Raw genomic sequence first — 16,065 nt, forward strand, 5'->3', positions numbered from 1 at the left:
TCTAAGAGGAGATGCTAAGTGCTAATTTCAAGGCGGTGCTGATGAGGATATTTAAGACGAACCAACCACTGGTTTTATCTGTGACGCAGATGGGATGTTTACGAGGGGAAACGCTGTCTATCCAGCTGTGACACACCGCCCAGATGAACATGGAACAACATGTACTTTGTATTTAGAAACATAAAAAAACAGCAAAGTTTGTTTTTTTTCCCCTCTCATTTCGTTTTATTTAATTAAAAAACCAAACACAGCCTCTCAATAAAGACTGTTTTCTTCTTGTTTCTTCTTGTCCCGACCAATGTAATCACGTAGGCTGGTCAAGACCGTTGACAGAGTGCTTGGCTTGTGAGACGTGCATAAGACACCCCCACCATGATGTAGGCTGTATGTGTCCAATACCCATCATGCAACAAGAGACGAGAACCCCGGTGAATACCAGCCATCTGTATGGCTACACTATAGCCGACTATAACGAAGTCTGGTTCAACAGCAATACCTCGTTTTTTTAATAACGATTTTGGCGATTTTCTGACGTCGTTCCATTTGACATGTATTTATTGTTGTTGGAAGTAAAGAAGAAAAAACCCAGATTGCTTTCATTTGAATTAAAACTAAAGTTATTAGAATGATTCACTATGGTTTTATGGTGAGAATGGCCATGGTGCTAATGCAATGCAGATTCTGAATGGATTGTGAATGAGATCTATCAGACCTCAGGATAAGACCCAGCTGCAGACAGTCGGAAAATAACTAATGTTTGTTTACGAGAAACAGAACGGCAGGCAAACAACAGGTGACCCAGGGCAGAGTCCGTAAGTTACAGAACGGCAGACAGAGGTCAGGGTCAAGGGCAGGCAGAGGTCAGGGTCAAGGGCAGGCAGAGGTCAGGGTCAGGGCAGGCAGAAGTCAAGGTCAGGGCAGGCAGAGGTCAGGGTCAGGGCAGGCAGAGGTCAAGGTCAGGGCAGGCAGAGGTCAGGGTCAGGGCAGGCAGAGGTCAGTGACCCAGGGCAGAGTCCGTAAGTTACAGAATGGCAGACAGGCTCAGGGTCAAGGACAGGCAGAGGTCAGGGTCAGGGGCAGGCAGAGGTCAGGGTCAGGGCAGGCAGAGGTCAGGGTCAGGGCAGGCAGAGGTCAAGGTCAGGGCAGGCAGAGGTCAGGGTCAGGGCAGGCAGAGGTCAGGGTCAGGGCAGGCAGAGGTCAGGGTCAGGGCAGGCAGAGGTCAAGGTCAGGGCAGGCAGAGGTCAGGGTCAGGGCAGGCAGAGGTCAGGGCAGGCAGAGGTCAGGGTCAGGGCAGGCAGAGGTCAGTGATCCAGGGCAGAGTCCGTAAGTTACAGAACAGCAGACAGGCTCAGGGTCAGGGCAGGCAGAGGTCAGGCAGAATGGAAGGAGAACTAAAAAACAGGAACTAACAAGAAACAGGAGTACGGCAAAACGCGCTGGTCGGCTTCACGAGACAAGACGAACTGGCAAACAGACAAACAGAGAACACAGGTATAAATACACCGGGGATAATGGGGAAGATGGGCGACACCTGGAGGGTGGAGACAATCACAAAGACAGGTGAAAACATCACGGTGTGACAGAGATCTGTAAGATGCTTCCAATACGTCTATAAAACATTATATTAAGGTGAGTGGACATTCTCTCTTTCTCTTATATGGGATCTTTGGGATCTTTGTCCTTTATATTATATTTGGGATCTTTGTCCTTTATATTGATATTTGTCCTTTATATTGACCTTTGTCCTTTACATTATTTGTCCTTTATATTGATCTTTGTCCTTTACATTGATCTTTGTCCTTACATTGGATCTTTGTCCTTTATATTGATCTTTGACCTTCATTGAATTTGTCCTTTTCTGAATCTTGTCCTTTATATTGATCTTTGTCCTTTACATTGAGTCTTTGTCCTTTATATTGATCTTTGTCCTTTATATTGATCTTTGTCCTTTACATTGAATCTTTGTCCTTTACATTGAATCTTTGTCCTTTACATTGGATCTTTGTCCTTTATCTTTGTCCTTTACATTGGATCTTTTGTCCTTTATATTGAATCTTTGTCTTTACATTGATCTTTGTCCTTTACATCTTGTCCTTTACATTGAATCTTTGTCCTTTACATTGTCCTTACATCTTTGTCCTTTACATTGGATCTTTGTCCTTTACATTGGATCTTTGTCCTTTACATTGATCTTTGTCCTTTATCTTTGTCCTTTACATTGAATCTTTGTCCTTTACATTGAATCTTTGTCCTTTACATTGAATCTTTGTCCTTTACATTGATCTTTGTCCTTTACATCATTGATCTTTGTCCTTACATTATCTTTGTCCTTTATATTGATTGGATCTTTGTCCTTTATATTGTCCTTTACATTGATCTTTGTCCTTTACATTATTGAATCTTTGTCCTTTACATTGGATCTTTGTCCTTTATATTGTCTTTGTCCTTTACATTGGAATCTTTGTCCTTTACATTGAATCTTTGTCCTTTACATTGAATCTTTGTCCTTTACATTGATCTTTGTCCTTTACTTCTTTGTCCTTTACATTGAATCTTTGTCCTTTACATTGATCTTTGTCCTTTACATTGAATCTTTGTCCTTTACATTGAATCTTGTCCTTTACATTGAATCTTTGTCCTTTACATTGATCTTTGTCCTTTACATTTGTCCTTTTTGTCTTTGTCCTTTACATTGGATCTTTGTCCTTTACATTGATCTTTGTCCTTTACATTGATCTTTGTCCTTTACCTTTGTCCTTTACATTGATCTTTGTCCTTTATATTGATCTTTGTCCTTTACATTTTGTCCTTTACATTATCTTGTTTACATTGGATCTTTGTCCTTTCATTGGATCTTTGTCCTTTATATTGGATCTTTGTCCTTTACATTGGATCTTTGTCCTTTATATTGAATCTTTGTCCTTTATATTGGATCTTTGTCCTTTATATTGAATCTTTGTCCTTTACATTGAATCTTTGTCCTTTACATTGGATCTTTGTCCTTTACATTGGATCTTTGTCCTTTACATTGAATCTTTGTCCTTTACATTGAATCTTTGTCCTTTACATTGGATCTTTGTCCTTTACATTGGATCTTTGTCCTTTACATTGAATCTTTGTCCTTTACATTGGATCTTTGTCCTTTACATTGGATCTTTGTCCTTTACATTGAATCTTTGTCCTTTACATTGAATCTTTGTCCTTTATATTGGATCTTTGTCCTTTACATTGAATCTTTGTCCTTTACATTGAATCTTTGTCCTTTACATTGGATCTTTGTCCTTTATATTGAATCTTTGTCCTTTACATTGGATCTTTGTCCTTTACATTGAATCTTTGTCCTTTACATTGGATCTTTGTCCTTTACATTGAATCTTTGTCCTTTACATTGGATCTTTGTCCTTTACATTGAATCTTTGTCCTTTACATTGAATCTTTGTCCTTTACATTGAATCTTTGTCCTTTACATTGGATCTTTGTCCTTTACATTGAATCTTTGTCCTTTACATTGATCTTTGTCCTTTACATTGAATCTTTGTCCTTTACATTGGATCTTTGTCCTTTACATTGAATTGAATCTTTGAATTTCGTTTTGAATTTAATTACAATTTTTCCTCTACATTTTTTGTGGTGAATTTAATCTTCCTGATTACATTGAGTCGTTTGTTCAGTCTTTGAATGTAATTTACAACAGGTCTATATGTTTATATTTCATCATGTTCAGTCATAATGTAATTTACAACAGGTCTATATGTTTATATTTCATCATGTTCAGTCATAATGTAATTTACAACAGGTCTATATGTTTATATTTCATCATGTTCAGTCATAAGTAATTTCAGGTCTATATGTTTATATTTACATGTTCAGTCATAATGTAATTTACAACAGGTCTATATGTTTATATTTCATCATGTTCAGTCATAATGTAATTTACAACAGGTCTATATGTTTATATTTCATCATGTTCAGTCATAATGTAATTTACAACAGGTCTATATGTTTATATTTCATCATGTTCAGTCATAATGTAATTTACAACAGGTCTATATGTTTATATTTCATCATGTTCAGTCATAATGTAATTTACAACAGGTCTATATGTTTATATTTCATCATGTTCAGTCATAATGTAATTTACAACAGGTCTATATGTTTATATTTCATCATGTTCAGTCATAATGTAATTTACAACAGGTCTATATGTTTATATTTCATCATGTTCAGTCATAATGTAATTTACAACAGGTCTATATGTTTATATTTCATCATGTTCAGTCATAATGTAATTTACAACAGGTCTATATGTTTATATTTCATCATGTTCAGTCATAATGTAATTTACAACAGGTCTATATGTTTATATTTCATCATGTTCAGTCATAATGTAATTTACAACAGGTCTATATGTTTATATTTCATCATGTTCAGTCATAATGTAATTTACAACAGGTCTATATGTTTATATTTCATCATGTTCAGTCATAATGTAATTTACAACAGGTCAATATGTTTATAATGAATGATATATATATATATATATATATATTTCAACACGTTCAGCCATGCAGTTACTTAGAACAATGTGGACGGCAAACAGGTTCAAGTTAACATACGTACCAAAGACGGGGTTGGTCTACATTTAGTTATTTCGTTTCTGTAAGCTGTTTTAACAAACTATAACGGACGTTGGACTTGGGAGTCCATAAAAGACCAGAAATACAGAACCACATATTTAGCCATGGAGCGCGTTCTGATTGGCCAGTTGGGGGCCAGGCCTCGACAACACCCTCAACTTGTTGTGTTGTTAAAACTCAGGCCGTTTGCGCCGATGCCAGCGACTGTGATAATTGTGCTTGTGAAAATAGCAGACGTATTTCTAATGCACACAGGAACCTATAGCGCTACCGCCCACTGAGTTGGCTTTGTTACAGTAGAGGCCAGACTGTACATACATACTGACAAGAACAAAGATACTGAGATGGACAAAGGGACTGACCTCCCTCTATTGCAGAGAGAGATGGACAAAGGACTGGCCTCCCTCTATTGCAGAGAGATGGACAAAGGGACTGACCTCCCTCTATTACAGAGAGATGGACAAAGGGACTGACCTCCCTCTATTACAGAGAGATGGACAAAGGGACTGGCCTCCCTCTATTGCAGAATAACAGAGTTATAACCCAGGATTTAATACAACGGTCATTTTGGAACCTCTCTCCTCCTCCTCCTCCATCTTCTCCCCTCCTCTCATCCCTTCTCCTCCTCCTCTCCTCCCCATTCCTCATCCTCTCCCCATCCCTCTCCTCTCATCCCTTCCCTCTACATTCTCTTCCTCTCATCCCTTCTCCTCCTCCTGTCCCTTCTTCTCCTCCTCCTCTCATCCCTTCTCCTCCTCTACCTCTCCTCCCCATTCCTCTTCCTCTCATCCCTTCTCCTCCTCCTGTCCCCTCTCTCCCCTCTCATCCCTTCTCCCCCTCCTCTCCTCCCCACTCCTCTCATCCTTCTCCTCCTCCTCGCTTCTCCACCCTCCTCCCCCACTCCTCTTCTCCCTTCTCCCCCACTCCTCCCCTCTCATCCCTTTTCCTCCTCCTCCTTCTCCACCTCCTCCCCCACTCCTCTTCCTCTCATCCCTTCTCCTCCTCCTGTCCCCTCTCCTCCTACCTCTCTCCTCCCCCACTCCCGTCTCCCTCTCTCCTCCTCCCTCTCCCCCACCCCCGTCTCCCTCCCCACTCCCCTCTCCTCCTCCTCCTCCTCTCCTCCCTCCTCCTCCTCCCCCTCTCCTCCCTCCTCCCTCCCTCCATCCCTCCTCCTCTCCTCCCTCCTCTCCCTCTCCTCCTCTCCCTCTCATCCCCTCCTCCTCCTCTCCTCTCCCTCTCATCCCTCCTCTCCCCCTCCTCATCCCCTGTCCTGCTGTGAAATGCTTGTCTTGACTGAGGGATGAGGACCCTGGAAGAGCAAAGGGCTCTAAACAGATGAGCTTCTATAAAAACCCTTCTACTTATACAGAGAACAAATGCAAAACGCCACGCACCACAGTGTGTGTGTGTGTCTGCAGCCTTCATGGTAAGCTCACCCCACTGTTGACAGTACCAGCCGTGGGTGTGTAGGTGTGTGTAGTCACCCCACTGTTGACAGTACCAGCCGTGGGTGTGTGTAGGTGTGTGTAGTCGCCCCACTGTTTACAGTACCAGCTGTGTGTGTGTGTAGGTGTGTGTAGTCACCCTACTGTTTACAGTACCAGCCGTGGGTGTGTGTAGTCACCCTACTGTTTACAGTACCAGACGTGGGTGTGTGTAGTCACCCTACTGTTTACAGTACCAGCCGTGGGTGTGTGTAGGTGTGTGTAGTCACCCCACTGTTTACAGTACCAGCCGTGGGTGTGTGTAGTCACCCTACTGTTTACAGTACCAGCCGTAGATGTGTGTAGGTGTGTGTAGTCACCCTACTGTTTACAGTACCAGCCGTAGATGTGTGTAGGTGTGTGTAGTCACCCTACTGTTTACAGTACCAGCCGTGGGTGTGTGTAGTCACCCTACTGTTTACAGTACCAGCCGTAGATGTGTGTAGGTGTGTGTAGTCACCCTACTGTTTACAGTACCAGCCGTAGATGTGTGTAGGTGTGTGTAGTCGCCCCACTGTTTACAGTACCAGCTGTGTGTGTGTGTAGGTGTGTGTAGTCACCCTACTGTTTACAGTACCAGCCGTAGATGTGTGTAGGTGTGTGTTTTCACCCTACTGTTTACATTACCAGCCGTAGATGTGTGTAGGTGTGTGTAGTCACCCTACTGTTTACAGTACCAGCCGTAGATGTGTGTAGGTGTGTGTAGTCGGCCCACTGTTTACAGTACCAGCTGTGTGTGTGTGTAGGTGTGTGTAGTCACCCTACTGTTTACAGTACCAGCCGTAGATGTGTGTAGGTGTGTGTTTTCACACTACTGTTTACAGTACCAGCCGTAGATGTGTGTAGGTGTGTGTTTTCACACTACTGTTTACAGTACCAGCCGTGGGTGTGTGTAGGTGTGTGTAGTCACCCCACTGTTTACAGTACCAGCCGTGGGTGTGTGTAGTCACCCTACTGTTTACAGTACCAGCCGTAGATGTGTGTAGGTGTGTGTAGGTGTGTGTAGTCGCCCCACTGTTTACAGTACCAGCTGTGTGTGTGTGTAGGTGTGTGTAGTCACCCCACTGTTTACAGTACCAGCCGTGGGTGTGTGTAGGTGTGTGTAGTCAGCCTACTGTTTACAGTACCAGCCGTGGGTGTGTGTAGTCACCCTACTGTTTACAGTACCAGCCGTAGATGTGTGTAGGTGTGTGTAGTCACCCCACTGTTTACAGTACCAGCCGTGGGTGTCAGTGGTTGTGGAGGTGGTTTACGTTAATGTCAGTCACCTTCATATTAACATCGCTGGTCGCTAGCTGATTGTTCTAAACTAAACTGGTCATTTCAAAGGTTTACTGTTGATGTGGAAATCACATTAGAGGTCATCTTCAAAATACTATTTGTGTATTTCTTACCCGGTTTTTAAATGAGCTGTACAGATGCTGAGAGGAGGAGATGCTGAGAGGAGGAGATGCTGAGAGGAGGAGATGCTGAGAGGAGATGCTGAGAGGAGGAGAGGCTGAGAGGAGGAGATGCTGAGAGGAAGAGATGCTGAGAGGAAGAGAGGCTGAGATGCTGAGAGGAGATGATGCTGAGAGGAGGAGATGCTGAGGAGAGAGAGGAGAGAGAGGAGGAGATGCTGAGAGGAGGAGATGCTGAGAGGAGGAGATGCTGAGAGGAGAGATGCTGAGAGGAGGAGAGGCTGAGAGGAGGAGAGGCTGAAAGGAGGAGATGCTGAGAGGAGGAGATGCTGAGAGGAGGAGAGGCTGAGAGGAGGAGATGCTGAGAGGAGGAGAGGCTGAGAGGAGGAGATTCTAAGAGGAGATGCTAAGAGGAGGAGATTCTGAGAGGAGGAGAGGCTGAGAGGAGGAGAGGCTGAGAGGAGGAGATGCTGAGAGGAGGAGAGGCTGAGAGGAGGAGATGCTGAGAGGAGGAGATGCTGAGAGGAGGAGATGCTGAGAGGAGGAGAGGCTGAGAGGAGGAGGAGAGGCTGAGAGGAGGAGAGAGGAGGAGAGGCTGAGAGGAGGAGGAGAGGCTGAGAGGAGGAGAGAGGAGGAGAGGCTGAGAGGAGGAGATGCTGAGAGGAGGAGATGCTGAGAGGAGGAGATGCTGAGAGGAGGAGAGGCTGAGAGGAGGAGATGCTGAGAGGAGGAGATGCTGAGAGGAGGAGATGCTGAGAGGAGGAGAGGCTGAGAGGAGGAGAGGCTGAGAGGAGGACATGCTGAGAGGAGGAGATGCAGGAGGAGGAGAGAGGAGGAGGAGGCTGAGAGGAGGAGAGGCTGAGAGGAGGAGATGCTGAGAGGAGGAGATGCTGAGAGGAGGAGAGGCTGAGAGGAGGAGAGGCTGAGAGGAGGAGAATCTGAGAGGAGGAGATGCTGAGAGGAGGAGAGGCTGAGAGGAGGAGATGCTGAGAGGAGGAGAGGCTGAGAGGAGGAGAGGCTGAGAGGAGGAGATGCTGAGAGGAGGAGATGCTGAGAGGAGGAGATTCTGAGAGGAGGAGAGGCTGAGAGGAGGAGATTCTAAGAGGAGATGCTAAGAGGAGGAGATTCTGAGAGGAGGAGATGCTGAGAGGAGGAGAGACAGAGGAGGAGATGCTGAGAGGAGGAGATTCTGAGAGGAGGAGATGCTGAGAGGAGGAGAGACAGAGGAGGAGAGGCTAAGAGGAGGAGATTCTGAGAGGAGGAGATGCTGAGAGGAGGAGAGACAGAGGAGGAGAGGCTGAGAGGAGGAGATGCTAAGAGGAAGAGATGCTGAGAGGAGGAGATGAAGAGAGGCTGAGAGAGACCCTATAATGAGCTGCACCTGGTCTATAAATGACTAGTAATGAACACAACCTCGGTTGACTTTTAAAAGGGCTCCCTCTAGCGGGATGAATGAGTCCTGCAGATGTGTGGAACGCTACCAGCCTGGAATCCACTTTGAACGCACGTTCCTTTCACTACTGAAACGAAACAAAAGACCAATGGAGTGTGGTTTCAGGTTTCTGTGTGGATTCCAGGCTAAAATATTACTTCACCAGGCACTAAAGATATTTTACAGGAGATTCAGAAGTTGAATATCTAAGAAGAAAGGAACGTTTCACCAAACAGAGAACCGTTAGTTAAAAAGACAAGGCTTTTTTTAATGTAGAAATCAATTGTACGTCTGTGAATAAAATCCAAACTAAATCCCACTAGTACAATCATACAGGTAGTTCTTTGTTCAGACTAGCTGGCTCAGTTCTCTACGTCTCAACCAACCCAGTCTCCTGTAACGACTAGAGGCCTCTGGAAATTCATTCCATATTTCTCATAAATCTATATTTTATAGATTTAACAATTGGCAGGACAAACAGTTATCTAACAAACTATTACATTCAGATGTTGGCATGTAATCAGGGGAAGAGTCGCTAATGGAACCCGATTCCTTATATAGGGCACTACTTTGAGCCCTATGGGACCAGAGCCCTATGGGACCAGAGCCCTATAAATCCACTCCTTTTGACCAGAGCCCTATGGGAGCCCTATACATCCACTCCTTTTGACCAGAGCCCTATGGGACCAGAGCCCTATGGGACCAGAGCCCTATGGGAGCCCTATAAATCCACTCCTTTTGACCAGAGCCCTATGGGAGCCCTATAAATCCACTCCTTTTGACCAGAGCCCTATGGGAGCCCTATAAATCCACTCCTTTTGACCAGAGCCCTATGGGAGCCCTATAAATCCACTACTTTTGACCAGAGCCCTATAAATCCACTCCTTTTGACCAGAGCCCTATGAGAGCCCTATAAATCCACTCCTTTTGACCAGAGCCCTATGGGAGCCCTATACATCCACTCCTTTTGACCAGAGCCCTATGGGAGCCCTATAAATCGACTCCTTTTGACCAGAGCCCTATGGGAGCCCTATAAATCCACTCCTTTTGACCAGAGCCCTATGGGAGCCCTATAAATCCACTCCTTTTGACCAGAGCCCTATGGGAGCCCTATAAATCCACTCCTTTTGACCAGAGCCCTATGGGAGCCCTATAAATCCACTCCTTTTGACCAGAGCCCTATGGGAGCCCTATAAATCCACTCCTTTTGACCAGAGCGCTATAAATCCACTCCTTTTGACCAGAGCCCTATGGGAGCCCTATAAATCCACTCCTTTTGACCAGAGCCCTATGGGAGCCCTATAAATCCACTCCTTTTGACCAGAGCCCTATGGGAGCCCTATAAATCCACTCCTTTTGACCAGAGCCCTATGGGAGCCCCCTATAAATCCACTCCTTTTGACCAGAGCCCTATGGGAGCCCTATAAATCCACTCCTTTTGACCAGAGCCCTAAAAACCACTCCTTTTGACCAGAGCTCTATGGGAGCCCAGGTTGTTGGGTCAATTCTGAACTCAAGATCAGTTGATTCATAAAATGAATAGAATGATCCAACTAAAGGTATTGGAAAAATCCACACATAGACATTAATGAACCAAATTAAACTCTTGAAATTCAAATTTTATTTTCAGAACTGACTGGCCTCAACATCCTGTTGCTGCTAATAGAGAATGAGACTCAACAGAGGCTTGATTCTGGGACATACTGTCAGTACTCCCAGTACTGTTGTACTGTCAGTAACATTCTGATATGTACTGCAGTAACATTCTGATATGTACTGCAGTAGCATTCTGAAATGTACTGCAGTAACATTCTGAAATGTACTGCAGTAACATTCTGATATGTACTGCAGTAACATTCTGATATGTACTGCAGTAACATTCTGATATGTACTGCAGTAACATTCTGATATGTACTGCATTAACAGTATGTTATAATCCTATCAGACACAGAAGGAACATTCTGATATGTACTGCAGTAACATTCTGATATGTACTGCAGTAACATTCTGATATGTACTGCAGTAACATTCTGATATGTACTGCAGTAACATTCTGATATGTACTGCAGTAACATTCTGATATGTGCTGCAGTAACATTCTGATATGTGCTGCAGTAACATTCTGATATGTGCTGCAGTAACATTCTGATATGTACTGCAGTAACATTCTGATATGTACTGCAGTAACATTCTGATATGTACTGTCAGTAACATTCTGATATGTACTGTCAGTAACATTCTGATATGTACTGCAGTAACATTCTGATATGTACTGCAGTAACATTCTGATATGTACTGCAGTAACATTCTGATATGTACTGCAGTAACATTCTGATATGTACTGCAGTAACATTCTGATATGTACTGCAGTAACATTCTGATATGTACTGCAGTAACATTCTGATATGTACTGCAGTAACATTCTGATATGTACTGCAGTAACATTCTGATATGTACTGCAGTAACATTCTGATATGTACTGCAGTAACATTCTGATATGTACTGCAGTAACATTCTGATATGTACTGTAGTAACATTCTGATATGTACTGCAGTAACATTCTGAAATGTACTGCAGTAACATTCTGATATGTACTGCAGTAACATTCTGAAATGTACTGCAGTAACATTCTGAAATGTACTGCAGTAACATTCTGATATGTACTGCAGTAACATTCTGATATGTACTGCAGTAACATTCTGAAATGTACTGCAGTAACATTCTGATATGTACTGCAGTAACAGCATGTTATAATCCTATCAGACACAGAAGGAACAACTTTGATAAACGTATATGTATCCTCAAGCACATTCAATGGAGACCCTCAAAGACAAGGCCCTTGTAGTGGTGTGTGTGTGTGTGTGTGTGTGTGTGTGTGTGTGTGTCCCTCAAGCCTCTACAGATAAAGCGCAGTCGTCAGAACCCTATAGGCCATAGAGCTGGTGGTGACCAGTCCGATGAGGAAGGCCACAGCTCTGCTGGGCTGGGGCAGGGGGAGGACGTAGGCCACCGTGTGGAAGAGCCTGGAACCAACAAACACCCGGAAGTGGAGCAGAGCAGTGGAGAGGTCGGGAAATGAGGGTATACAGCAGACCAATCACTATGAACGGAATGATGTTCTCCAGGTCGTTCTGGTGGCATCTGGGGAATGAGAGAGAGAGAATTCAGATTATCTGGGGAATGAGAGAAAGAGTTCAGATTATCTGGGGAATGAGAGAGAGAGAGAGTTCAGATTATCTGGGGAATGAGAGAGAGAGAGAGTTCAAATTATCTGGGAAATGAGAGAGAGAGAGTTCAAATTATCTGGGAAATGAGAGAGAGAGAGTTCAGATTATCTGGGGAATGAGAGAGAGAGAGTTCAGATTATCTGGGGAATGAGAGAGAGTTCAGATTATCTGGGGAATGAGAGAGACAGAGTTCAGATTATCTGGGGAATGAGAGAGAGAGAGAGTTCAAATTATCTGGGGAATGAGACAGAGTTCAGATTATCTGGGGAATGAGAGAGACAGAGTTCAGATTATCTGGAGAATGAGAGAGAGTTCAGATCATCTGGGGAATGAGAGAGAGTTCAGATCATCTGGGGAATGAGAGAGACAGAGTTCAGATTATCTGGGGAATGAGAGAGAGAGACAGAGTTCAGATCATCTGGGGAATGAGAGAGACAGAGTTCAGATCAGTATATCAAAATATTTGGAAAACTAAAACGTCTAAATGAATTCCATTAAAAGTAGGATTTCTACCATCTCTTTCCAGTCATGGTTACAGCAGCTGTACGTCAGCGTGAACCAGAGAGATATGCTTGAATTATATTTCTACGGGGATACCTTCGTACTCTCTCCACATCAGGATCCACCCTGACCAGCTTCTTCTTGTCCCCTGTCGAGGAGGCCAGACTGGTGTCCTCCTGGTTAGCAAATGCCTGGAGGGAGGTGGAAGCAAGGAGGGACATGTTTTCTCTTGTTCAAATTCCACCTCAGCTCTGTTAAACCAGGAGGGTCAAGGTTCATTCATTATGTATCCTGTATTTAACTAGTCCAAGTCAGTTGAGAACAAATTCGTATTTACAATGACGGCCTACCCCGGGCCAAACCCGGACGACGCTGGGACCAATTGAGCGCCACCCCTATGGGACTCCCAATCAGGGCCGGTTGTGATACAGCCTGGATTTATTATTTTTTATTTAACCTTTTATTTAACTAGGCAAGTAATTTAAGAACAAATTCGCATTTACAATGACGGTCTACACAGGTCATGTAACGGTTGGAAGAAGGTGGAAGAAGGTGAAGAGGACCAAGGTGCAGCGTGGCACGTGTTCATGGTAGATTGAATAAAGAAACTGAACACTAGAACAACAAAAAACAACAAAGTCGGAAACAAACGAAACAGTTCTGTCTGGTGCAGACACACACACAGACAGAAAACAACCACCCACAAATAACAGTGGGAAAACAGGCTGCCTAAGTATGATTCTCAATCAGAGACAATTATTGACAAGCTGCCTCTGATTGGGAACCATACCAGGCCAAACACATAGAAATACAAAACCTAGAATGCCCACCCCAACTCACGCCCTGACCACCCCAACTCACGCCCTGACCACCCCAACTCACGCCCTGACCACCCCAACTCACGCCCTGACCAAACTAAAACATAGACATAATTGTACGCCGCCCCATATGGGGCTCCTGATCAGGGCCTGATGTGATGCGGCCTGATGTGATGGGGCCTGATGTGATGGGGCCTGATGTGATGGGGCCTGATGTGATGGGGCCTGATGTGATGGGGCCTGATGTGATGGGGCCTGATGTGATGCGGCCTGATGTGATGGGGCCTGATGTGATGCGGCCTGATGTGATGGGGCCTGATGTGATGGGGCCTGATGTGATGGGGCCTGATGTGATGGGGCCTGATGTGATGGGGCCTGATGTGATGCGGCCTGATGTGATGCGGCCTGATGTGATGCGGCCTGATGTGATGCAGCCTGATGTGATGCAGCCTGATGTGATGGGACCAGATGTGATGGGGCCTGATGTGATGCAGCCTGATGTGATGCAGCCTGATGTGATGCAGCCTGATGTGATGGGACCAGATGTGATGGGGCCTGATGTGATGCAGCCGGATGTGATGCAGCCGGATGTGATGCAGCCTGATGTGATGGGACCAGATGTGATGGGGCCTGATGTGATGGGGCCTGATGTGATGCAGCCGGATGTGATGCAGCCTGATGTGATGCAGCCGGATGTGATGCAGCCTGATGTGATGCGGCCGGGATTCAACACACTTCTTACCTCTGTTCTATTCCATTCATGAAATCGCATTTAAATTCACTTGGAATTATGTTTTTATTTTTTAATTATAACCATTTTCGAAGTGTTTTGTTAGTAGCCCTTTCCTGCAGTCAATACATGCCCACTATATATCTGACATGGTACAGGTGTCTTCTATTCTACCCTGTCTTTCTAAAGGTCTTTGAAAGCCAATTTAACAAAACAGATTACCGACCATTTCGAATCCCACCGTACCTTCTCCGCTACGCAATCTGGTTTCAGAGCTGGTCACGGGTGCACCTCAGCCAGGCTCAAGGTCCTAAACGACATCATAACCGCCAGCGATAAGAGACATTACTGTGCAGCCGTATTCGTCGACCTCGCCAAGGCTTTCGACTCTGTCAATCACAACATTCTTATTGGCAGACTCGACAGCCTTGGTTTCTCAAATGATTGCCTCGCCTGGTTTACCAACTACTTCTCTGATAGAGTTCAGTGTGTCAAATCGGAGGGTCTGCTGTCCGGACCTCTGGCAGTCTCTATGGGTGTGCCACAGGGTTCAATTCTCGGGCGGACTCTCTTCTCTGTATACATCAATTATGTTGCTTTTGCTGCTGGTGATTCTCTGATCCACCTCTACGCAGACAACACCATTCTGTATACTTCTGGCCCTTCTTTGGACACTGTGTTAACAACCCTCCAGACGAGCTTCAATGCCATACAACTCTCCTTCCGTGGTCTCCAACTGCTCTTAAATGCAAGTAAAACTAAATGCATGCTCTTCAACTGATCGCTGGCTGCACCTGCCCGCCCGTCCAACATCACTACTCTGGAAGGTTCTGACTTAGAATATGTGCACAACTACAAATACCTGGGTGTCTGGTTAGACTGTAAAGTCTCCTTCCAGACTCACATTAGGCATCTCCAATCCTAAATTAAATCTAGAATCGGCTTCCTATATCGCAACAAAGCATCCTTCACTCATGCTGCCAAACATACCCCTCGTAAAACTGGCCATCGTACGGATCCTCGACTTCAGCGATGTCATTTACAAACTAGCCTCCAAAACCCTACTCAACAAACTGGATGCAGTCTATCACAGTGCCATCCGTTTTGTCACTAAAGCCCCATATACTACCCACCACTGAGACCTGTATGCTCTCATTGGTTGGCCCTCGCTTCATACTCGTCGCCAAACCCACTGGCTACAGGTTATCTACAAGTCTCTGCTAGGTAAATCCACGACTTATCTCAGCTCACTGGTCACCATAGCAGCAACCACTCGTAGCACGCGCTCAAGCAGGTATATCTCACTGGTCACCCCCAAAGCCCTTTGGTCATTTTTCCTTCCAGTTCTCTGCTGCCAATGACTGGAACGAACTGCAAAAATCTCTGAAGCTGGAGACTCACATCTCCCTCACTAGCTTTAAGCACCAGCTGTCAGAACAGCTCACAGATCACTGCACCTGCACATAGCCCATCTGCAAACAGCCCATCTATATACCTCATCCCCATACTGTATGTATTTATTTATCTTGATCCTTTGCACCCCAGTATCTCTACTTGCACATTCATCTTCTGCACATCTACCATTCCAGTGTTTAATTGCTATATTGTAATTATTTCGCCACCATGGCCTATTTATTGCCTTAACTCCCTTATCTTACCTCATTTGCACTCACTGTATATAGACTTTTTGTTTTCTTTTTTCCTACTGTATTATTGACTGTATGTTTGTTTTACTCCATGTGTAACTCTGGGTTGTTGTATGTGTTGAACTGCTTTGCTTTATCTTGGCCAGGTCACCGTTGTAAATGAGAACTTGTTCTCAACTGGCCTACCTGG

General features: G+C 44.6%; 1 pseudogene; it reads right to left on the bottom strand.

Annotated features, from left to right (window-relative positions):
* Nucleotides 1-10,551: 10,551 nt before the first annotated feature.
* LOC135569067 (microsomal glutathione S-transferase 1-like) overlaps nucleotides 10,552-16,065 on the bottom strand; it is a 41,698-nt pseudogene continuing 36,184 nt past the window's right edge.

This window comes from Oncorhynchus nerka, unplaced genomic scaffold (genome assembly GCF_034236695.1).
Source record: "Oncorhynchus nerka isolate Pitt River unplaced genomic scaffold, Oner_Uvic_2.0 unplaced_scaffold_1220, whole genome shotgun sequence".
Classification (NCBI taxonomy): Eukaryota; Metazoa; Chordata; class Actinopteri; order Salmoniformes; family Salmonidae; genus Oncorhynchus; species Oncorhynchus nerka.